The sequence below is a fragment of the Apium graveolens genome, chromosome 3 (genome assembly GCF_009905375.1).
Source record: "Apium graveolens cultivar Ventura chromosome 3, ASM990537v1, whole genome shotgun sequence".
Taxonomy (NCBI): domain Eukaryota; kingdom Viridiplantae; phylum Streptophyta; class Magnoliopsida; order Apiales; family Apiaceae; genus Apium; species Apium graveolens.
This window is the reverse complement of record NC_133649.1, coordinates 286,024,483-286,050,426: the sequence shown is the minus strand read 5'-3', so window position 1 is coordinate 286,050,426 and position 25,944 is coordinate 286,024,483. Positions and strand designations below refer to the sequence as shown.

Sequence of the window (25,944 nt, the reverse complement as noted above, 5' to 3'; positions counted from 1 at the left end):
GCAAGCTTCTCGTAGATGGAACATCCGTTTTGATGAGACAATCAAAGAGTTTGGTTTTATCAAAAACATAGATGAACCATGTGTCTACAAGAAGGTTAGTGGGAGCGCGGTAACATTTTTTGTATTGTATGTGGAAGACATACTTCTTATAGGAAATGATATACCGATGCTACAATCAGTCAAAGTATGGCTATCAAAGAACTTCACCATGAAGGACTTGGGAGAAGCATCCTACATTCTCGGTATGAAGATCTATAGAGATAGATCTAGAAGAATGATAGGTCTTACCCAGGGTACATACATCCAGAAAGTGCTTAAAAGGTTTAGCATGGAAAACTCTAAAAGAGGTCTCATACCGATGAGCCATGGAGTGTCCCTTTCCGAAAAAATGTCTCCTAAGACACCTGAGGAAAGAGAGCGTATGAGTAAGATTCCTTATGCTTCAGCAATAGGATCTATCATGTACGCGATGTTGTATACAAGGCCTGATGTTGCTTATTCAATTAGTTTGACGAGCAGATATCAGTCCAATCCAGGTGAAGACCACTGGAAAGCAGTGAAAAACATCCTTAAGTACTTGCGAAGGACTCAGGACATTTTTCTTGTTTTTGGTGGTGAATCTGAGTTGAAAATAGAGGGTTATACTAACTATAGTTTTCAATCAGAAAGTGATAGCAAATCCATGTCAGGGTACGTGTTTACTCTGAATGGTGGTGCGATCAGTTGGAAGAGTTCCAAACAGTCTACAACGGCTGACTCCACAGCGGAAGCAGAATATATAGCTGCAAGTGAGGCTGCAAAAAAAGCAGTTTGGATGAGGAAATTTGTTTCTGAGTTGGGAGTTGTTCCTAGAGTTGAAGAGCCTATTATGTTGTATTGTGATAACAACGCAGCAATAGCACAAGCCAAGGAACCTAGGTCTCATAGAAATTTCAAACATGTCCTGCGGCGCTTTCATCTGATTAGGGAGATTGTTGAAAGAGGAGATGTAAATGTCGAGAGAGTTGACACACATAACAACGTAGCAGACCCACTAATAAAGCCACTTTCTCAAAGTCACTTTGATCATCATAAAGACAAGATGGGTATTAGATACCAGAGTGATTGGCTTTAGTACAAGTGGGAGATTGAAAGAGATATGTCCTTAGTCCAATCATGTATGAGGATTTAGGAATAACTTTTATGTAATCTATTTTTGATTTCATTGATATTAATAAAAGACTTGTTTTATTTTTTATTGCGGGCTCTATCTATTTTAAGTGTTTAAATAAGATATACCACAGTTTAGAGTAAAGCTTTTTATGGATTGTGATGAGATCATAATAATGAGACCTAAAAGATGATAACTCTAAACTTAAATAGTTCCTGGTCGTAGGATTACTAACTGATAATTAATAATCCGCAAAGATCGGTACATACTATGCTTGCTTCATTATGAAGGATGTCTGTTCTCATAGACATTTGTGTGGTGATACTATAGCTAGTATGTAGGTGCTTATTATAGAATAAGTTCACTGAACATGACTCACACAGCTGAACAACTGATGGAGTTCACTCACGTGTCAGCAGTTGTTCACATAGTGATAGTTGTACAAGTATCCTTAGACTTGAGATCATCATAGTCATCTTGTGTACACTGAACTATGCTTTGGTTTAGTTCTTAGTCTCCATGGACAATTATAAGGGCTCTACTGGGTATAGGAATTTGTACACGAAGATAGTGTACGATCAATAAAGGATCTACCCCTTCCAGTGAAGGAAGAGAATGTTCAATGCTGATCCACTTATGCTAGTTCAAGAATCTCTGGCCAGAGTGAATGAAATTAGAAAGGAGTTTCTAATTTATATTAAATGGAACTAAGCATAGTGAATGGGAAAGCAAGTGATTAAATAAGATAGGCTTGACACAAGTTCCATGCCTATTTAATCGTGACATTGCAGGGTAGAAGGAATTGATTGTACGGTAACTACTCACTGAATAGGTTCTTGGTATTCTAAGCAGTGAATTCATATTATCCGGATAGTCGCGATATGTTGAGAAGTATCCCTCACGATGTAGAATAAATATGATTAATTAATTAATCATATTTAATGAATTAGAGAATTTATATAAATAATGATAAAATAGTTTTATTATTATTTATTTCTACTACCGGCTTAATATTGAACCTACAGGGTCACACCATAAAAGAGAATGATTTAATGGTGGAAGAATTAATTAATAATGGCTGATAATTATTTATTTATCAAATAAATAATTAATTGGAAAATTTAATAATTGATTAAATGAGATTTAATTGATTATAAATTATTTAAGAAAATGTTCTTAATATTATTAATTAAGAATTTAATTTTTGGAAATTAAATCAAGTGAGAGAATTATTTCTAAAGAGTTTAGAAAAAAGATTAATAATTAAAATGTGTTTTAATTATTAGTGAGAATAATAAAGGGTTAATAATAATAATATTTTATGGGAAAATTTTCAGCTGAAAATTTTGCCTATAAATATACTATTATAAACCCTATTTTTGCCTCAACCCAAAAGATTTACAAAACCCTAATTTTCTCCATCTCCTCCTCCTTCATTACATCGTTTTCTTGGTGGATACCGGTGGAGTGCTTCACACTTGAGGAGCAGCTGCTAAGGATCTCCGTTCATCGTTCTTGGATCGCTATTAAAGACCTCCATCTTCCATTAACGTAAAACTTCTTAAGGTAAACATACTGAACTGCGAATTAAATATTATTTTTTCACATGGATCCTACGGAGGGTTTCAGTTTTTTTTAAGATTAAATTTACATTTTCGCTGCGTTTATGTGCTAAAAACCCTTCAACTTGCCTATCAACGGGATTCATATTAGATACCTAATAATCTCTTCCAATTTATGACTGATAGAATAACAACCATAAATTAGATCCTTCATGATAACAAAACACATTTTGACTTATGAACATTAAAAGTGCATAATTATATTATGTAAAGCTGCTATTATATGGACTGTACAAGGAAATAGTTTTGAGGAAAAGGTGTTACTTTGAAAGTAGCTCCTTCAGGTTAGGTAGATGAGAAATTAGTTTCTTTCAGATTTCCTTCCTTTTTAAATCTCCAATATGCCTTTTTGAGAATTACAAGAAAAATCCCTTCACCCTTCACCCTTCACCTCAATATTCAGCTTATTCAAGAGAAATACTGGATCTTTATTGGTTCTTTGAAGTATTAGGCTTTTGGCAGTGGAAGTAAAATTTCCAGCTCTTTTTAAGCCTAAAGATGCCTTCATGTCAAGAATTTGTATCCTTCTTTCAAGATGTGATGCAGAAGTCATATGTTTATGATTCCTTTATTATGCTCAAACACTATCCTTTCAAACAATTTTCGGGTGGAATGCAATCTTATAACTTCATGGATCTTGTCAGGATGAAAATTATTATGGGAGTGCTCACCTATGTCAACTGTGTAATATCTTGTATTTTGAGAAATTATTATTATGGTTTGAATACTTTATGTGAGTTTTCTGATTTGGAAGGGATAAAATTATGGATATTTTATTCCTATTTGATGAGTTCGTGTATTGAAATGGTTTAATGTATTAATTGTTAAGTGATGTATCGATCCTTTTCGGTCTTCTGAAAATAATTACTTAAGTTTATTATTTTCAAAATTTTATTAAAACTCAATTATTTTATCAATATCGGTTATTTTAGTTCGTTTCAGATACTAAAGATCTAATGAATATTCTATCCTCTTCAATATTTTATTTTGTGTTCATCCTGGTTTAGGGCAAGTTATGAAAATATTTAAAATTAGTATCTAATGACTATTTTGTTATGTGTTAAATGAATTATTATGTGATTATTTTAATTTAAAATATTGTTGGCCATGATTTAACATGCGGTAGATATTATTTGCGGTCCCATAAGGACCAATATATTTTTCGGATATTTATTATGTGTTAAAATATAATTGTATGCACTTAATTGCTATCTGAAATTAAATCATGTTGTCATATATCTCATATTCCATGTTCAGTATCGTTTTGTGTGCGTCAACATGTTTTGTATTTGTTTTCAGGCTTTATTTTAAATTTAGCAAATATTTCAGTTTACAAAAAATGGTCGGACCGGGTCCCGACCGGGACGTCTAAGCCCCTAAAATTCGTCTTTTGATTTTTATGAAATCAAAAATCTTTCAAATATGTTATGTTTTCGTGTATTTGGAATATTTTTAAGTTTTGGAGAATTTTGGTATAATTTTTGTATTTACTTAAAAATAATATTTTAAAAATAATTCCCCGTATATTATTATTTTCGGGCTAGCTGTTTTAAATTTCGAGATCAAAACATCGTCTATTGAATTATAGGAGGTTATTTTTCCGAAAGTATAAATAGCCTAAATTATTTTTAATTATCCTAAAAATCCATATAGTTAGCAGATAATTATTAGAAATTCAGATAAGCTTGTGGGTAAGAAACATTCATTCTTGATCTTTAACTGGTGATTACTAGATAGTGTAGTTCAAGTTCAATTTTTATTTTTATTTTCAATTTTTGAATTACTTGCTAATCGTTTGTATGTTTTGAAGATATTATAAGATTGTAGAGATCACGAGGATCGTGTTGATGTATGATTTGCATAGTTTCAATCCGTATTTAGCTAAAGTTGATTTGTGCCCTGTTTTTGAAAATCAATTTATGATCTTGTTCTAAATTATATGATGATATGGTTGCTAATAGTAGATTATAGAGATTCATAGCTTTATTTTGGCAGTCACATCTTTAATTTTGGTTGAGAATTGACCGAAATTGTGTTTTGACGGAAATTGCTCCATTTTGCTTCGATTTTTGGACGAAGATTTGAGGATGGGGATCAGTTGTGAGTGTTGTGGATGTGGTCAAGTTTCTGGATTGCGAATGAGTGGTTTCGGCTGAAAATCGGGGTGGAATCGTGAGGATTGCAGGATGTTAGGGCGATCGCCGGAAAATGGCGAAGTCGTCGATTTCTGGGAATGAACCCAGATTCCTGCCGACATTCGACCGATTTCCGGTCATCTTCTCCATGTCTGCCATTGTTTGATCCATCCTCAAAAATCGTAACCTTAATTTCCTTTTTATGCGAATTTTCTTATAAAAAATACTTTAAATTTTCAATTTTAATTCCAAAAGTTATTTTAATTCAAAAATAATTTGGTTAATTATTTTTAAACAATTAACCAAATTAATTCAAATAATTTTTTTTGTTAGTCCCAGAAAACCATATTTGATTTAATTATTAAAAAGTTATTTTATTTATTTATTTATTTAATTGATTAATTTAATTTATAATAGTTAAATAAAATATAAATATTTATAATTAAGCCAAATGATATTTTTAGAATGATCTTGATCTTTTAAAATATATATGAATATATTTAATAAATTAATTTTAATATTAATTGAATTATTATTATTATATTCGTAATAAATAGACTATGTGTCTGTTTAATACGAAAGAAACGCGTCTAGACTCAGAAAAAAATTTCGTTTCTATTAAAAACACTTTCAAGACATAAACTCTTTTTTTTATAGAAAGGTCGCTCATTTTTTAAATGTTTCTGAGTCACGTATTGACTGAAAAATCGTATATTGAACTGATTTCGGTCATATATCACTACCACACAAATGGTCTTTAACAACATCGAAAAATGGTGTTGGCACAAAAAATGTTGCCTTATGTGACAAAAAATCGAATAAGGGGATGTATAAGAATATTAATTTAAAATGTTGCCATGCATGTTGCCTAAGTACAACTATGCCAACACCTATATGAATGTTGCCTTAAATACATGAAAAAATATTAAAAAGAGAGGAGCAAAAAGCCCGCTCCTAGGGGAAAAGAAAGCTCGGTAATGAAAAATTGAAAAGCCCGCTCAGTTCAATTTGTCAATTACAACACAAAACAAAATAAATAAAATATAAAAACAATTATAAAACCAAAAAAATAAAAAACACTCCATCTCTCCATCTCTCTGACTCTCGTAGATCCCTCAGCGACGATCGTCTCTTTCTGCCCTTATCTGCAACTATACACACATACACTCATACAGAAGAAGAGCTTAACAACAGCGAGGATGACATCGCCGTCGCCGATAAAAGGATCGCCGGAGAGCGAAGCAGGCGGTCAGTTTGAGTATTTCGGATGGGTGTATCATTTAGGCATTAATAAAATTGGTCATGAATAGTCCTAACGATGCTAAAATCTACTCCATCTTAGCCTCAAGCGGTCTCTCAAAATCCGTTTCATCTCTCTTCTCATCTCCTTCCCCATTCTCTTTCAATCTCTACGAGCAACTCTTCTCTTTATGCGCTTCTAATAGGTCCATTATTGATGCTCGCAAAGTAGAATCACATCTTACTACATTTGCAACAACCCCTCCTGCTTTTTTGATCAATAGGGCTATTGAATGTTATGGGAAATGTGGGTGTTTGGGTGATGCACGTGAATTGTTTGATGAAATGTCGTAGAGAAATGGAGGGTCTTGGAATGCGATGATTACGGCGTATGGGAAGAATGGTTGTGCTGAAGAAATGAAGGATCTTGAAATGGCCTTCACTTTTTATGTACAAGCGAGATCCTCACGAGCATCCCGACATTGTATAGTCCTCTTTCCCCCTTGTGCTTTTATGTATTCAATTTAATTTTTGTTGTTGATTCTAAATCATTTTCAGTAATTACTCTCAAATCTCAACTCGGAACCTAATAGATTGTTTGTGCTTTTCATGGATTGATTAAGAGTGAGGGGTGTTTAAATATTTTGATGGATAAATGTAGTGGTTCGGTTCTTACGGAGATGCAGAGAAATGGAGGGAGACTTACTCTTGAGCAAATCTTAAGGTTTGTGTGCTTCCTTTTTGTTTGTTCCTTTTTTTGATGCTTGTTTGAATCCATTTTCAAAGTAATTGTTCTCGCTTTTTTTGGTTATGTTGACATTATCTTTTTAGTTAAATAATGTATTTTTTTTAGCTGAGTACCATGTCTCAGAAGGTGGGGTGGCTACCTCGAGAGAATTAGTGTGATTACAAAACGAGTCTAGTATTCGTACAACCTTTGTTAAAACTTGGAGCATGTTATAAACTTCAGGATTAAATGTGCTTTCATGTCTGAAACATAGCCTTAGAGCTTTGGATATACGTGCTACAAATTCTAAATAAGTCTTTTTGAATCAACATGAATCTATATTACAAGATAACAAGTTCTTGTTACACCCATGGCTGTAAATTAGATTTCCAGCTGAAATGAAATAAGAAATAGTAAATTCACATTTACTTATCCTTATTAATACAATATGTTAGCCAGGCATGTCACCTTTTATTTATATTGTCGATCGTGTTATAGAGTCATCTAGGTGAGTAAATGTAGTATATCACTTCTGGATAATTTGAAGATCAATCATTAATCTTCCATCGAACTACAAATGTGCATTATTATACTTACTATTATAAAAAAAACAAATAGTCAATTTAGAGGTGACTATATCCTGATCTGCTAGCAAATTTTGATTGAGCATGCCTCCTATTCACTGTACTGAAAACTGGAGTCCTTACTGATTTACGGTAATAAGCAGCTTAAAATTTGGAGTATATTTGGAGAAAAGATTTGGAATATTGATCTAATAGTCCCTCAAAAAATTTGCAGCTGTCTAATTTAGGAAGAACTTCAGCAGATGTAACCTTGCTATTTACTTGGGAGGTAATTTTTTGCCTCTGTTAATCTCTTCTCCAATAAATATCCTCTAAAGGTTCATGCTTTTATTGTACAAAACCCTTCTCAAACTCATAGAATTGATCTTTTTTCTTTCAATGGATTCAGAACTCTGTTGGTGGATTATCTGGATTATCTGGTCAGCATTCTAATATGAGAATTGTGTAAGAACATAGAGCCCTTCATCTTAAGGATCTGTTGGGTTCAAGATATCACTGTAGTCTGTGGATCAGTACTTGCATGGTTTGATGAACAATTTTTTACAGTGCTTCTCAATCTGATCATTTTTTGAGGAGCATGTTGTAGAGAACCATTTTTAGTGATGGAGAAGAAAAATATGTGAAATGAAAGTGAAGAGGATGATTTGTGTATTGGCAGGGGTGATTTGACGAAATGAGAATAATAATTTAAATAACCGAGATAGAAAAGGAATAACAAAGGACTAGGGGACTGATCAATTATTAAGTGTAGAGTTAACTTAATGATTTAACCAAAAGATATCTTGTTAAGGCGCGTCTCCCTAGACTGATTTGCAATTATGACAATGATATATATATATATATATATATTCATACATGCACAAATAGCAAATAAATTCACTTAATTCATCATGCATAAAATACATCAAATATTCCTGGCTTAATATCTAGAACAACATTTAGGACATATCAGGATTTGATCCATATACATCAGGATTTGATCAAATATAAATTGAAAAGAATTTATTTATCCCAACTAACCATACCAAGTTCATTGACAAGCTTTGTAAATGTTGCTTCAGGTAATGGCTTCGTGAAGATATCAGCTAACTGTCGATCAGTAGGAACGAAATGAAGCTCAATTATTCCTTCCATAACATGCTCTCTTATAAAGTGATATATGATGCTGATATGTTTAGTAAGAGAGTGTTGTACTGGATTTCCTGTCATAGCAATAGCACTTTGATTATCACAATAAATAAGAATTTTTGAAAATGATAATCCATAGTCCATGAGCTGATTTCTCATCCAAAACAACTGAGCACAGCAACTCCCAACTGCAATATATTCAACCTCAGCAGTCGAAGTAGAAATAGATTTCTGCTTCTTACTGAACCATGAGACTAATCTGCCTCCCATAAACTGACAGCTCGTTGATGTACTTTTCCTGTCTATTTTGCAGCCAGCAAAGTCAGCATCTGAATAACCACATAATGCAAAATCAGTTTCCCTTACATATCATAGACCAAGTGATACAGTGCCCTTGAGATATCTGAAAATTCTCTTTACTACAATAAGATGTGGTTCCCTTGGATTTGCCTGAAATCTTGCACACAGACAGGTGGCAAATATAATGTCTGGCCTACTAGCCGTTAGGTACAAAAGAGAACCAATCATACCTCTGTAATTTGAGACATCAACTGTTGTACCTTCATGAGGATCAAGCTTTGTAGCAGTTGCCATTGGAGTAGTTGATGTTGCACTATCTTGCATATTAAACCTTTTCAGTAGATACTTTGTGTACTTTGACTGATTAAAGTAGATCCGATTATCAGTCTGTTTAATTTGCAATCCCAAAAATTAACTCATCTCTCCCATCATGCTCATTTGATATCTTGATTGCATCAACTTTGAGAACTTATCACACGATTTTTGATTAGTTGATCCAAAAATGATATCATCCACATAAATTTGAACTAAAAGCAGATTTTTACCTTGATTCAGATAAAATAAAGTTTTATCTATAGTACCTCTTTTGAATCCACTTTCCAACATAAACTGAGCAAGAATCTCATACCATGCCCTTGGTGCTTGCTTTAGTCCATAGAGTGCTTTGTCAAGTCTATAAACATGATAAGGATATTTAGGATCCACAAAACCAGGTGGCTGTTCAACATAGACTTCCTCTTCAAGTTCTCCATTGAAAAACACACTCTTGACATCCATCTGGAAGACTTTCAACTTTTTGTGAGCAGCATATGCCAAAAAGATTCCGATTGCTTCCAGCCTAGCAACAAGAGCAAATGTTTCATCATAGTCAATACCTTCCTGTTGGGAATATCCTTTAGCCACCAATCTTGCCTTGTTTCTGATGATTGTTCCATCAGAATCAGTCTTATTTCTGAAGACCCACTTTGTTCCTACAATTGACCTGTTCTTTAGTCTAGGCACCAGCTTTCATACTTCATTTCTTTCAAACTCATTCAACTCTTTTTGCATAGCCATGACCCAATCTGCATCCTTGAGTGCATCTTCTACTTTCTTTGGCTCTTCTTTTGAAAATAGATTATGATATAAACATTCATTTAAGTTGCACTCCTTGTCTTTACACCATCATCATGATTTCCAATGATCAGATCAGGAGTATGATCTTTAGTCCATTTTCTGGCACTAGGAAGTATCCTTCTAGAGCTAGATGCTCCCCATGAATTGTATGCCTCATCAAATGCATTTGAGGCTCCCCTTGAATTGGTTGTGTTATCTCCTGATGAAGTATTGGGACTTGAATTATGTCCATCTGATTGAATTGGCATTTGATTCTGAATGATCAGTTGACCCTTGCTGTTGCTCCCCCTCAACATGTGATAGTTCATTAGTACAATGATTATCTTCAGAATCTGAAAGAGTATCAGGATTTGGATCATCAGGTGTTGATAGTTCATTAGAGTTTGATCCAGATTCCAACAATGCATTTTTATTTGCAAAGATTAGACTTTCATGAGTGTTTTCTTCAAAAACAGGAATCTTCTTATCATAAAAAGATACATTTATGGAGACAACTACAGTATTTGTTCTCAGATTGGAAACTCTGTATGCTCTTGATGGTGAGTATCCAACAAAGATTCCTTCATCAGCTTTTGATTCAAACTTTCCTAGCTGATCAGTATGAGTTCTCAAAACAAAGCACTTACATCCAAATACATGAAGATGTTTGAGATTGGGCTTCTTTTCTTTCAGCATTTGATAAGGAGTAACACCATGTCTGTTTATCAGAGTGATATTCTGAGTATAACATGTTGTGTTTCCTGCTTCAGTCCAAAAGTAAGTGGGTAGTTTTACTTCTTCTAGCAGAGTCCTGCCAGCTTCAATCAAGGTTCTGTTCTTCCTCTCAACAACACCATTTTGTTGAGGTATACCAGGAGCTGAGAATTGTTGTTGTATGCCTTTGTACTTACAGAATTCCTCCATTTTTGAGTTCTTGAACTCAGTGCCATTATCACTTCTCATAATTTTCACTTTATGAATGGATCCATTCTCAATTTGCCTTATGTGATCCAAAAGAATTTCTGGAGTTTCATCCTTCCCGTGTAGAAAATAAATCCAATTATATCTAGTGAAATAATCAACAATTACAAGTGTGTACCTTTTCTTGTTGATGGACATTATGTTCACTGGTCTAAAACGATCCAAGTGTAGCATGTGATATGGCTCAGAAATAGGGAATTCAGTTTTGCTTTTGAAAGATACTCTTCTTTGTTTGGACTTTTGGCAAGCATCACAAAGACCATCAGATGAGTATAACATATTTGGTAATCCTCTTACCATCTCCTTCTTGGCAAGTTTATTGATTGAATTGAAGTTGAGATGTGAGAGCTTCTTATGCCAGTTCTAGCTCTCATCTACTGATGCCTTTGAGATAAGGCAAGTAGCTTCTTTCTCAAGACTTTTATGTAGCCTTGCTTCATATATGTTACCATGTCTATATCCTATCAAGACAATTTTCTTTGACTTGTTACGAACGACTTCACAATGTGAGTCATAGAATACTACATGATAACCTCTGTCAGTAATTTGACTGATGCTTAGAAGATTATGCATTAGTCCTTCCACCAGAGATACATTCTCTATTGCTACCTTTCCAATTATCAAGGTTCCATATTCCAGAGTGTGTCCTACATTTCCATCTCCATAAGTTACATCCGGGCCAGCCTTTTTCTCAAATTCTGACAACAGGGATTTATTTCCAGTCATGTGTCCTGAGCATCCACTATCCAGGACAAGTGTATTTTTCTTGTTACCCTGTAGTCAGAGGAATAATTAATTAGAAGGATTTTTAAGGACCCATACTTTTTGGGCCCTCTTTTTGGACAACTTAAGCCTTTGTGAGTCAGGAGTACTTCTGACAGTTTTTCCTTTGTCAGGATTTGTCTTGTCAGAAGCAGATTTAGTAGAACCAAGAGAATTAAGCACACAAGAAACTTTATTAAATTTAGGCAAAGGTTCATAATAGTTGTGATACAGCTTATGATAGGAACTACAAGTATAGATCGAATGCCAACTACTACCACAATGAAAACAAGGATTTTGTGGTTTATAAAATACTGATCTACCCCTAACATAAGACTCGGGAATAATAATTTTCATTTTCTTACTCCTCCTGCAATCAATAGCAAGATGATTAGTATTACCACCGTTAAAATAAGTTTTTCTAGGAGCATTGGAAACAACCTTATAATTAGAATCCTTAGCAATACCTTGCTTACCATTCCTGTTTCTTTTAGGACTTTTTACTTGAGGCTTGTTAGTAAGCTCAGATAATTTCTTTTTTAATTGTCTTTAGACAAAAGTCCTATGTTCTTTTCTTTCTTAACAGTCTTAATGGTTTTCTTATTTTCCTTTCTTTGAGATTTATCACTTACTAATTTTTCTTGTGATGCTGATGTTGAACCCTTTTCAAAGATGGATTTGGGTTCATCAGCTTCTGAAGAGATAAACTTAACAGGAGTTTTATGGGTAGTCTCATTTTCAGTGTCAACATCCTTAATTCCATCTACATAACCAAGACATTCGTTCCAGTTTTTCTTAGATATCATCTCATGAACCTTTTTGCCTGAAGCAGTCCAGGCATTAAGAGTTTTTCTCTCATTTTCTAATTCATTTTCTAACATACTGTACTTAGCTTCTAGTACCTTTGCTGTATGTTTAGCTTTCTCACATTCTTTCTGAATTTCAATCTGATTTACTAAATCAGACTACAACTGATCATTCCTAGACTTTAACAATTCATTTCAGTTAACAGTCTATTGTTCTCTAGAATCTTATTTTTAAAATTACCATGAAGAGACTTAAGAATAGATTTCAGTTCAGATATATCTTCAGTATTAAACGAGAAGAAAGAAGTTGATACCTTAGACTCAGAGGAAGCAGGATCATCAAAGTTATCCATCAGTACATAACATGCGTCTTCATTTTCAGAATCAGAGGAGTCCATCCAATTCTCGCTTGATGTAATTAGGGCTTTGTTCTTCCCTTTATCATGCTTTGTCTTCTTGCACTCTGTAGCAAAGTGACCAGGTTCATCACAGTTGTAGCACTTGATTTTTGTCCTGTCTACCTTTCCAGCTTTAGAGTCCTTTCCATTTCTTCTTCTAGTTGACTTCCTTTCACCTCCAGTGAACTTCTTCCTGAAGCTTTTATTCTTCTTAGACTTCCTGAATTGCATCCTCTTGAAGCCCTTAACCAGCAATGCAGCCATTTGCATGACATCAAAATCTGTCATGTTCTCATCAGTTTCAGAATCAGTATTATCATCAGGATTTGATGATGAATTATCAGTATCTGATTCTGGCAGATTGTTCTTCTTTCTTGCAACTTCAACAGACCTTTCTTTTGAAGCTTTATCATTTACTTTCAAAGCAACTAATTTTTTTTGCTGCTTTTCCTCTCCTTCCTTTGCTGGACTTCCAAGTCATGAGTTCTCAGCATGCCATAGAATTCATCCAGAATGATTATTTCCAAATCATACTGATGTCGTATGATTGAAGTCTGAGTCTCCCATTCTTCAATCAAGGCTCTCAGAAATTTAGTGTTTGAATCCTCTCGATCATACATCTTTCCCACCAAGGACAGATTGTTGAGCAGGGTCAGAAATCTGTCATAGATATCAGTGAGACTTTCATCAGGCTTGGCCTCAAAATGTTCATATTCTTGAATCAGAACAGCCCTTTCTGTCTTCTTGATGGCCATGGTTCCTTGACATTGGGTTTCAAGAGCATCTCAGATCTCCTTGGCAGTCTTGTATGCTATAACCCTGTTTGACATCACAGAATCAAGACTGTTATGCAAAGTATTTCTTACCTTTGCATCTTTTAACATAGCTACCTTCTCTTCTGGTGTCCACTCACTCTTTTCCTTCAACTGATAATGTCAACAGTAGGAGTTGCAGGCACCAGTTTTGTTGGCATGTATGGTCCATCATTAATTACGTCGAGATAATCTGGATCTGTAGCTTCCAGGTGCATGAGCATCTTCATCTTCCATGTAGGATATTCAGTCTTTTTCAGAATGGGGATTTTAATACTTTCATACTTGTTCAGAGACATATTTAGATCGCTTCTGATTGTAATTTTATCAGTAGGCTCTGATACCAATTGTTGCCCAGTAAAGATATAATTATTTAAGGAGGTTGGATACAATTGTATAAATATTTCGAACAAGTATAAAAATATAACAGTTCTTTATATTTCTAATAAAAACTGTTACAAACTCTATCAAGAAATACTAATGTTCTTGAGAGCTGCTAAGTCGTACAATGCTTGAGTTAATCACAATATGATGACCTAAACTGTGCTTATATAATACACAGCTGCTACAAATCAGTCTAGGATATGCATTATCAAATACTAACATAAAATAATACATATCTCTAACTGAATATACAAAGTCCTATCGCTCAGAACGAACAGATATCCATCCCTCAAAATAAGGAACAGACTCAATCTTCACAATAGACTGCTCTTCAAATACTGATGCTTCTGCAGATACTGATGGGCATCAAATCCTGATGGCACATCAAATCCTGTTGACATCCGGAATAGCTGGATCCTGAGCTTCTCCTGATCATTGAGAATCAGTACGTAACAAAAACCCCAACATGCACATCAGAGATTTCATCGTGATCTGTGACAGTTTCAAGTTCAATGGAGTTGCTGAGTTGATATTAAGTTGAGGCTTTTCCCATTTTCTCTGCTGGATTAAGCTAAGTGCTGGTTACATTCTCTACAACCAGGGTCTCTCACCAAATGGGAGGATCTTGCTCAAAAGTTCTTAACTAAATTCTTTCCTATGACGGAGACTGCTGCAATCAGAAACGTACTTACTCAATTTGCTCAGCAATCTAGAGAATCTTTATGTGAGGCTTGGGATCGCTACAAGGAGATGCTTAGAAAGTGTCATCACCATGGGATGCCTGACTGGATGATCATTAACTGTTTCTATAATGGTTTGAGTGCTACTTCTAGACCCATGCTTAATGCAGCATCAGGAGGAGACTTGTGGGCTAAAAGCTATGATGAAGCTTATGAATTGATTAAACCAATGACTGCGAATGAATACCAGAATCCTGCTCAGAGACTACCTCAGGGCAAGATAGCAGGAATTCTGGAGTTAGATACATCTACTACTATAGCTGCTCAGCTTAAGGATTTGATGATGAATGTGGATTCTTTGGCTAATTATGAAGTTAATCATATTACTAGTGTTAGTGAGCTTTGTGCTGGTGCCCATGAGACGGAGCAGTGTGCTATTTCTAGTGAATCAGCTTAGTTTGTGAGCAACTTTTAGAGGTTGCAGTAGCTAGTTCCAGCCACTTATCATCCCAACAACCGCAATCATCCTAACTTGAGCTGGAGTAATACCCAGAATGCGGTTCAGCAGCCTTATCAGCAGTATGGAGCAAAGCAATACAACCTTCCTGGTTTTCAACAACCACAATATGCACCAAGACAACAACTCCAGCTGCAAAAATGTAATGAAATGTATGAATTGGAGGAGTTGAGGCTCATGTGCAAGAGCCAAGTGGTTTCTATCAAGACCTTGGAGAATCAAATTGGGCAAATTGCCAATGCTTTGCTAAATCGTCAACCTGGTACACTCCCTAGTGACACTGAAGTACCAGGAAAGAGGGAAGCTAAGGAGCAGGTGAAGGCAATTACATTGAGGTCTGGGAAGGTTGCAAATCCCGAAAATCTCAAGTTTTGGAAAAAAAGCTGTGGCTGAAGAAGAAGTGCCAAAGGAAGCAAAAGTGGAACCAAGGAAGACTACTGTGTAACACACTCCTCCTGAGGGTAATACATGGAATAAATAGATCTATCCTCCACCTCCTTTTCCTAAGAGGCTGTAGAAGAAAAGGCTGGATAAGCAGTTTGAGAAGTTTCTGGAGGTGTTCAAGAAACTTTATATCAAAATACCTTTCACTGAAGCTCTTGAACAGGTACCTAGTTATGCGAAGTTTATGAAAGGTATTCTCTCTCGGAATGTGAAGCTTGATGACTTAGAGACAGTTGCTCTCACGGAGGAATGCAGTGATGTGCTGCAACAAAAGTTACTTCCGAAGCTTAAAGATCCTGTAAGCTTCACTATTCCTTATACCATTGGAAAAGTGTCATTGGACAAATGCTTATGTGAATTGAGAGCTAGCATCAATCTGATGCCCTTGTCAATCTTCAAGAAGTTGGACTTACCTGATCCAAAACCTACTTATATGACCTTATAGTTGGCCGACCGTTCTATTACATATTCACGAGGCATTGTGAAGGATGTCTTGGTCAAGGTTGATAAACTTATCTTTCCTGCTGATTTTGTAATTCTTGATTTCGATGAGGATAAGAAGATTCCCATAATATTGGGAAGACCATTCTTGGCTACTGGCCGAACCTTGATCGATGTGCAGAAGGGTGAGCTTACTATGCGAGTGTTGGATCAGGATGTGATGTTCAATGTTTTTAATGCCATAAAATTCCCGACTGAAAATGAGGATTGCTTAAAAGTGGAGTTGGTCGATACTGTGGTTACTTCAGAACTTGATCATATGCTAAGGTCTGATGCCTTAGAGAAGGCCTTGTTGGGGAATTCAGATAGTGAAGATGACGAAGGTGATGAACAATTGCAATATCAGAATACTTCTCCCTAAAAATGAAGGCTGGATATGCCTTTTGAATCTCTTGGAATGGAGGAGCTAAAAAATCTCCAAAGCGCCTCAAGCCATCTATTGAGGAAGCTCCTACACTTGAGCTTAAACCATTGCCTGAACACTTAAGATATGCTTTTTTAGGTGATGCATCTACTTTGCCTGTTATTATTGCATCTGACCTTTCATGTAATGATGAGCAAAAGCTCTTAAGAATTCTGAGAGAGTTCAAATCGGCAATTTGATGGACTATAACAGATATTAAGGGAATCAACCCTTCTTATTGCATGCATAAAAATATGCTAGAGGAAGGTAGCAAGCCTACTGTTGAGCAACAGAGAAGGCTTAATCCAATCATGAAAGAAGTTGTGAAGAAGGAAATTCTCAAATGGCTAGATGCAGGGATCATCTATCATATTTCTGACAATTCTTGGGTGAGCCCAGTACAGTGTGTGCTGAAGAAATGAGGTATCATAGTTTTTTCTAATGAGAAGAATGAGCTAATTCCTACGAGAACAGTCATGGGGTGGAGAGTTTGTATGGATTACAGAAAGCTGAACAAAGCCACGAGAAAGAATCACTTCCCTCTTCCTTTTATTGATCAGATGCTTGACAGGTTGGCTGGGCATGAGTATTATTGTCTTCTGGATGGCTATCCGGGTTATAATCAGATTTGCATTGCTCCAGAAGATCAGGAGAAGACTACTTTCACTTGTCCGTTTGGAACTTTTACCTTCAGAATAGTTTCTTTTGGGTTGTGTGGAGCGCCTGCCACATTTCAGAGAAGCATGATGGCTATATTCTCTGACATGATTGGTCGGAATGTGGAGGTGTTCATGGACGATTTCTCTGTGTTTGGTGATTCTTTTGATGAATGCTTGTAGAATCTTGGCGCTGTTCTTAAAAGGTGTGTTGAGACCAATCTGGTTCTCAACTGGGAGAAATGTTATTTTATGGTGCGATATGGCATTATTCTTGGACACAAGGTCTTTAGTAAAGGACTTGAGGTGGACAAAGCCAAGGTGGGGGTTATCGAAAACCTTCCTCCACCAATTTCTGTTAAGGGAGTTCGCATCTTTCTTGGTCATGCGGGTTTCTATCGGCGGTTCATCAAGGACATCTCAAAAATCTCTAAACCCTTGTGCAATCTTCTAGAGAAAGATGTCCCGTTCAAGTTTGATGATGAGTGCCTAGCTGCTTTTGAGTTCTTGAAGAAGAGTTTAATAACGACACCTGTCATAACTGCACCTAATTGAGATAAACCTTTTGAGATGATGTACGATGTGACTATGCAGTTGGAGCAGTTCTTGGGCAGAGAAAGAACAACATATTTCATGTGGTCTACTATACTAGTAAGACCCTCAATGGTGCTCAACCGAATTATACTAATACTGAGAAAGAACTCTTAGCCATCGTCTACGGTTTTGAGAAGTTTCAATCTTATTATCTTGGGACGAAGGTGACAGTTTTCACTGATCACACTGCTATTCGATATCTCGTCTCGAAGAAGGACTCGAAGCCTAGATTGATTATACGGGTTTTTTACTTTAGGAATTTGAATTAGAGATCAAGGATAGAAAAGGTACTGAGAATTAAGTCGTTGATCATGTCTCTCATTTGGAAGATCCAAGTGCAACTTCACAGGATAAGACATTGATAAATGAGTCTTTTCCCGATGAGCAGCTGTTTGGGGTGCAAAAAGAAGAACCGTGGTTCGCAGTCATTGTGAACTACCTAGTGAGTAATATCATGCCTCCAGATTTATCCTATGCTCAAAGGAAGAAGTTTCTTTATGAGGTGAAGTGGTACATGTGGGATGAACCATATTTGTTTAGGCAAGGAGCTGACCAAATTATCAGGAGATGTATTCCGTACAGCGAAATATGGGGGATCTTGCGAGATTGTCATTCGACTACATATGGAGGTCCCTATGGTAGAGAAAAGACAACAGCTCGTATCCTTCAAGCAGGATTTTTCTGGCCTATATTCTTTAAGGATGCGCATCAATTTATTTTGAAGTGTGATCGATGCCAGCAAGTGGGTAATATGTCTAAGAGGTATGATATGCCTCTTAATGTGCTTCTCGAGGTTGAAGTCTTTGATGTTTGGGGAATCGACTTCATGGAGCCGTTTGTCTCATCTTACAATAATCAGCATATCTTGTTGGCGGTTGATTATGTCTCGAAATGAGTTGAAGTTAAGGCTTTACCGACAAATGATGCGAAGGTAGTGCTTAATTTTCTTCATAAGCAGATATTCACAAGGTTTGGGACTCCAAAAGTCATTATCAGTGACGAGGGATCACATTTTTGCAATTGCAAGTTCACTGCTATGATGTAACTGTAACGACCGAGAAAATTACGCTTGTATTATATTATAATAAAGATATTTATATATATTATTATGTGATTAAATGTGTTGAGTTGTTAAACCCTAATTGCTATGTGCTACGTGTTGTCTGTTTTGATCCGAATGTGATTTGGATATTTATTGAGTGTTTTATCGTAAGTTATATGTTTTATATGCAAGCCCGTACAGCTCAAACAGTGTTTTAAAAGCCCGTATTTCAAACAAAATTATTGGCCCTGTTTTGCCAAAAACGACCTATACCACATCGCTATTCTGAACCCCTAGACGTTTTACAAATTTACCTTTTTCGCGAAAAATGACTTTTCCAGACCCCTTCGGGTACCAGAAGCCCCAAAAAAATCACATTTTTATTTTTATATGATCATAAAATTATCATACATCATTTTTCTTTGTATTTTTGCAATATTCATAATTTTTGGGAATTTTTAGCATTGATTTTGTATTTATTGGATATTTAAAAATTCATTATTAATACCCACAAAATTATAAAAATTGGGGCCAAATATTTTTATTAGGTGTGTAATTAGCCCCTTAATTTTATTTAGGGGTATTATTTTGAAAAATATAAATAGCTGAATTATTGTTAATTAATTAGTTAATTAATCATAAAAAAATCAGAAAAATCAAGAAAATCCCCAATTATCTGAAATTAGGGTTTGGAGTTCTTGGAATCAAATCAGATTTTGAAGGTGATTTTGTTAACCAAATCAAACATTATCAACAAGGTAGATCAAGCAGGAGACAGAAGGCAGTGAGTTGAACCAGGTTAACTACGCGTAATGCAAGTTTTTCCCCTATTCTAAATTCAGAATAGTGAAATATACCCCACTTTCCATATCAGTTACACTTTGATAATCTTGTTCACATATACGGATACACAATTATTGATTCTTGTTTCTATTTCATTTCAATTCTTAATTTCTCCCAATTTATTGAATCCTCTATTCATATTCCAATAATTTTATCCTTATTACATATACTCTGATATATTCAGATGTTGGGATACATCAAAAGCATTCCGATTGTTCCGGATGCTAAGCTTTGGACTAGATGGTTACGAGACGGGATGAGCATTACCTGATGTGGATCTCTCCACAAAGAAAGAAAAAAATAAGAAAGAAAAGGGATAAGAGAAGAAGAGGATATTTCAAAAGAACACGATCAAGCCAGAATTGTGAACTTTGAATCTCAAATTGCTTAGATCAATCCAGAAACTAAGTAATTCGAATCTAACCTTCAAAACAATCCAGTAATTGAAGTTTAGAGAAAAGAAAAACTACTAATAGTTTATCTTAAATTAAATGTTTTATATCATCCATTGTCTCCCTTAAAAGATTACATGAGAAGGGTATTTATAGGCTTAGACAATAACCCAAACCCAATAGAATTCCAAGAGAAATTCAATATCAGCTTGAATTAGCCAATATCTGAATCCTTCCAGGGTACAAATTTAAAAACCAAATCCGAATAGAAAAAAGACAAAAATCAAATACAAATAGGAAAATAAAATCCTAAGTGCTTAAAACAAGAAAAACCCTTTCAAGTGAAAGGTAAAAACTTGCAAGCAAAATTCGAATTAATAATTATATAATAATCAGCTACTTGTCCAACTTCATGCATCGCTCTCTTATTCCTTGTTGTCCAAGTAAGCTGCATAACCCATGTTTCGTCCTCTCCAATTGAACATCACCACGAGCACACATAACCAAATCCAAATTAACATATTCATTCCTTGATCCTCATCATTCTCCTCTCCTTTGAAGAAAACTCGCCCTCGAGTTCTAAAGTATTTAAGAATAAGCACACAATGAGGTGATTTCTTGTAGAACTTGAAAGCCTTAAATTTCAATTCCATCAGCAATAGCTTTGGAAGTAAACTCGAAAGAATAAGATAGTTTGATGAGATAGGTGCATTCAACAAGTTCTCTTCCCCCAGAAAATCATTGTGTTCCACTAGGATGATGTTGTTTTCCTTGTACACAACCTCTTTAGTTTCGAACTTCTCCTTTAGTAACTCTTCTCCTTCAACAATGTCGTCATACACAAATTTAGGAGATGCATCTATCTAATTTTTTTCAACAACCAAAATTTTCTCAACAAGTGACTTTCTTTCTTCATGCTTCTCTATCATAGCTTCTTTTGTAACTGGTTCATCCTTTTTATCCAAATTTGATGTAGTCGCCACATGTAACACCTGGTAATCAACAACAAGATTCGCGACATTCTCCACACTGACAAAGTCTTCTTCTTTAGTTTCTTTAGAAAGAGTAAACTCGTGAAGGGAAGACTTCAATTTCTCGTCTTATTGAAAAGATTCAAATTCCAAAGCAAGATTGCATACATCATTAAACGAGATATATGGACTTGATTTAACCTTTCGATAAATAGGCAAATTCAATCCACGAATAAATCTTCCAATTTTAATTGTTTCTGTCTCCTCCAAGTCACAAATAAGGCACAATCTATAAAATTCAGAAGTATACTCAGAAACACTCATAATACCTTGAGAGAGGGATGTCATCTTCATTATACATTCGAATTTATAATGCAAAGGAATAAATTTGCACGAAGTTTCTTCTTCAGAGATATCCAAGTCATAATCTTTTCTTTTCCAGATCTAACTCTTTTTGTGTTTAGATTATCAAACCACAAGCCTGCTTTCTTTGTAAGTTTAAGCGCTGCAATCTTGAATATTCTCATCTCAGTCCAACCTGTATAAGCAGAAATCTTGTCGACTTGTGTAACCCATTCAACAAAATCATCTATGCTACCCAAACCTGTAAAATAACCAAGCTCTATACCAGGATCATAGACTTCATCACTATCTTTCACCTTAACTAAAATTTTATCCAATTCATCAAACCTCGATTCCGTTGAATTAGCAAGCTTTTGAGTACGTTTATCAATCTCATCCAATCTTCCAAGTAATTTTCTGAGCAATTCATCCGTAGCCATAAGAAAAATCTGAATTTTTTTATGAATATTACCCGTGAACAGTGCCAATGAACAGTTCCCGTGAACAGTACTCGTGAACAGTGCCTATGAACAGTACTCATGAACAGTAACCCGTGAACAGTACTCCCCCCCCCCCCCCCGTGAACAGTAACTCGTGAATATTAATTTATTTTTTTTTAAAACCTAGATTTCCCAACAATTAAGAAATTGGAGAAAAAACCTTGGCTCTGATACCAAATTGATGTGGATCTCTCCACAAAGAAAGAAAAAATAAGAAAGAAAAGGGATAAGAGAAGAAGAGGATATTTCAAAAGAACACGATCAATCCAGAAACGTGAACTTTGAATCTCAAATTGCTTAGATCAATCCAGAAACTAAGTAATTCGAATCTAACCTTCAAAACAATCCAGTAATTGAAGTTTAGAGAAAAGAAAAACTACTAATAGTTTATCTCAAAACAAAAGTTTTATATCATCCATTGTCTCCCTTAAAAGATTACATGAGTAGGGTATTTATAGGCTTAGACAATAACCCAAACCCAATAGGATTCCAAGAGAAATTCAATATCAGCTTCAATTAGCCAATATCTGAATCCTTCCAGGAAACAAATTTAAAAACCAAATCCGAATAGAAAAAAGACAAAAATCAAATACAAATAGGAAAATAAAATCCTAAGTGCTTAAAACAAGAAAAACCCTTTCAAGTGAAAGGTAAAAACTTGCAAGCAAAATTCGAATTAATAATTATATAATAATCAGCTACTTTTCCAACTTCATGCATCACTCCTTTATTCCTTGTTGTCCAAGTAAGCTGCATAACCCATGTTTGCGTCCTCTCCAATTGAACATCACCACGAGCACACATAACCAAATCCAAATTAACATATTCATTCCTTGATCCTCATCATTTTAAAACAAGAAAAACCCTTTCAAGTGAAAGGTAAAAACTTGCAAGCAAAATTCGAATTAATAATTATATAATAATCAGCTACTTGTCCAACTTCATGCATCGCTCCTTTATTCCTTGTTGTCCAAGTAAGCTGCATAACCCATGTTTGCGTCCTCTCCAATTGAACATCACCACGAGCACACATAACCAAATCCAAATTAACATATTCATTCCTTGATCCTCATAATTACCCATACCTTTAATTAATAGGCCATAGTTTCCTGAGTACTCCTTATGTTGGTTGGGTCTATGCAGTTGGGTATAGATCTGCACTGTATCCTAACTGATCAGCGGGTTATAGTGCATATGTTGGTTCTTGTTTCCAGTCTTGTTCATTTGGCTCTCGCCAGTATTGGCAAATTGTTATTCTTTACAGAAATAGATGGTTGTTCAAACCAGAAGCTTACCGATCATTTATTCTTCTCCTTTACACTAGATATATATATTGTTGCAGGCTTGTTGAGCAATTTTGGCTCATCCCCTTTTATTGTTATTCCTATTGTTTTACAGTTAAGGTAGAGAATGAAACCCATCAGAACCCGCATAGTCAGGAAGCGAGTCAAGCAGTGGGACCCTCTTATACCAAGAGTGTTCATCCCTATCCCAGAAGAGAGTTTTGAACTACCAGATCAGGTGTAACAGGATAAGTAGTAGTGCTGGTTTGAATAAAAGTTGTTTGGTGAGAAATGTACATAGAATAAAGTTTTGTATCAAAGAGAGTTCTTGAGACAGATTATTTTTAAACTGGTTTGTAATAAAGTTAGTGTGTCATTCTTGTTTTCAACTCTTAACCTTAAAAGATCCCGAGTAGCTGTAGTTCGGGGTAATTATTATATTTATATTCCGCTTGTGCAGAATTAGCGAGTAGTTAATATTAATAATGCCCCAAATCTATATGCCGGATTTGGAGGGTGTTACAGTTGGCATCAGAGCATAGGTTTTGACCCTTGAAAATAAGAACATTAGGGTTAAGATAAGATAGGAAGATCATATAGGATAAAAGTAAGAATATTAGGATTGTTTGTTTATGTGATTAAAAGTTATGAGATCTAGGATTGTGATTTGATTGTTCTTGCGTTATTATTGTTGCGTATATTAGATGGCTTCTTCAGCGTCATCTGTGGAGCGGACTGAGTCAGACCCAGTAGCAGCACCAGTACTAGCCCCAACATCACTGCAGGTTTTCCCTCCATTACCACCACCTCCACCCCTACCACAGGGTTCAGCACCAGATCAGTTACCTGCCCTAGAGGTACCAGATTTTATTGATTACTTTCCGTATTTTGAGCCGGAGATACCTGATTTTCCACCATTGGAGTTTCCGATGTTTGATGTTCCTGATATGGTTGACATTCCACAGTGGGAGTATTTAGAGCTACAGGTTCCCGTGCCACAGCCTGAGATTCCAGAGATTCCCCAGATGGAGCTAGAGTTAGAGCCACCTGTATATGCACCCCAGGAGTAGCCTGTTTTGTTTCCTGCACCACTAGCTATCTATGCCCCTGTGCCCGGGGTATACCAGTTTTCGCAGCCAAAGTTTATGGATGAGGTAGTGGTGGATCAACCATTACCATTGCCTTCTCGAGGTTCTCGTACAGATCTTCGCGAGCCTCGCACGATTACATATCAGCGGTACCAGTCAGAGAGAGAGGAGAGGGTCAGATGGCAGGATCAGTGTAGGGAGATTCTTGGGTTGTTTGAGACAACAGAGGACGGTCCAGTTCGAGCACTTCGACCAGACTACATCTTGAGGGAGAGACTACGCCAAATCCATAAGGCTGGTTCTCAGGAGCTTACTGACTTGAGGCAGCAGGACATACATACAGAGGCAGCATATCGCAGAGCGATGAGACTCACAGAGGCAATATTAGAGGCTTTGCAGGAGGAGTTGAGCTGTGTGCCACCTGGATTCTGATCTCAGCAGACAGTGGAGTGTTGTATCTTGTATATTATCTGTAGATAGATGCAGCGTAGTATTGTATGACTAGTTTGTATGAGTGTAGCTATTAGTTTTGACTGATAGCAGTAGTAGGACGACTGACATATTATAGACTTTTGTATCAAGCATTGACACCTGCAACTGGTGTCCTACCTATATATATATGGGATGAACCTTTTCACATTTTCTTTATTTTATTTTTCCAGCCATTTAAGCATTTACATTTATTTTACTGTTTTACTGCTGCATATTTTAAAATGTTGTTTTATTTATAATCATGTTGTACCCTTTATGTTTTTCAAAATTTTAATTTTTTTTTAAAAGGGATTTATTTAAACATCACACTGTTTTTACTCACTTATTTAGATATTTGATAAATTGTTTTCTTTCCCATATCAACTATTTTAATGTTGTTTTAATATTATAAAGACTGTTTCTATTCCATATCACCTGTTTAATAAATCGTTATTAAAAGAACCCATTGTTTAATTATCAGAATATGACACCTAAAAGAAAAGCGAGACCTGACACATCTAACGGAAATACCGAGGGTCAGAATGATAACAATCATATGGATCAGATGTTTCATCTTATACAACAGAAGATGCTGATGATGCAGCAACAGATGCAGCAACAACAACAGCAGTTTCAACAACAAATGCTACAGCAAGCCGCTCATCCAGAACATCAAGTACCACCAGCAGCACCTGTAGTTACTTTCAAGCAATTTCAGTCGGTAAAGCCTCCGGAATTTGCAGGTTCCGCAGATCCTACAAAGGCGAGAGCTTGGTTGAAGGAGATAGAAAAGGCTTTTGCGCTGGTTAAGGTTGAGGAAGAACAGAAGATGGCTTTTGCTAGCTACTTTCTGAAGGTCGAAGCTAATTACTGGCGGGAATCAAAGAAAGCTTTGAAAGGAGAAGGTGTAGTGACTTGGGATAGATTCACTGAACTTTTCCTGGAGAAGTATTTTCCTAGCTTCATGAAGAATCAGATGGAGATCAAGTTCCTGGAATTGAAGCAAGACAATTTGTCGGTCGCGGATTATGAAGTCAAGTTCACGGAATTGGCTAGGTTTGTACCTGAGCAGGTGGATACGGATGAAAAGCGAG

At 35.7% G+C, this 25,944-nt stretch overlaps 1 non-coding gene across 1 annotated transcript; it reads right to left on the bottom strand.

Annotated features, from left to right (window-relative positions):
• Nucleotides 1-14,795: 14,795 nt before the first annotated feature.
• On the bottom strand, nucleotides 14,796-14,902 carry LOC141715337 (small nucleolar RNA R71). Its single transcript, XR_012572103.1, has one exon. It is a non-coding gene; the product is annotated as a small nucleolar RNA R71 (small nucleolar RNA).
• Nucleotides 14,903-25,944: the final 11,042 nt, after the last annotated feature.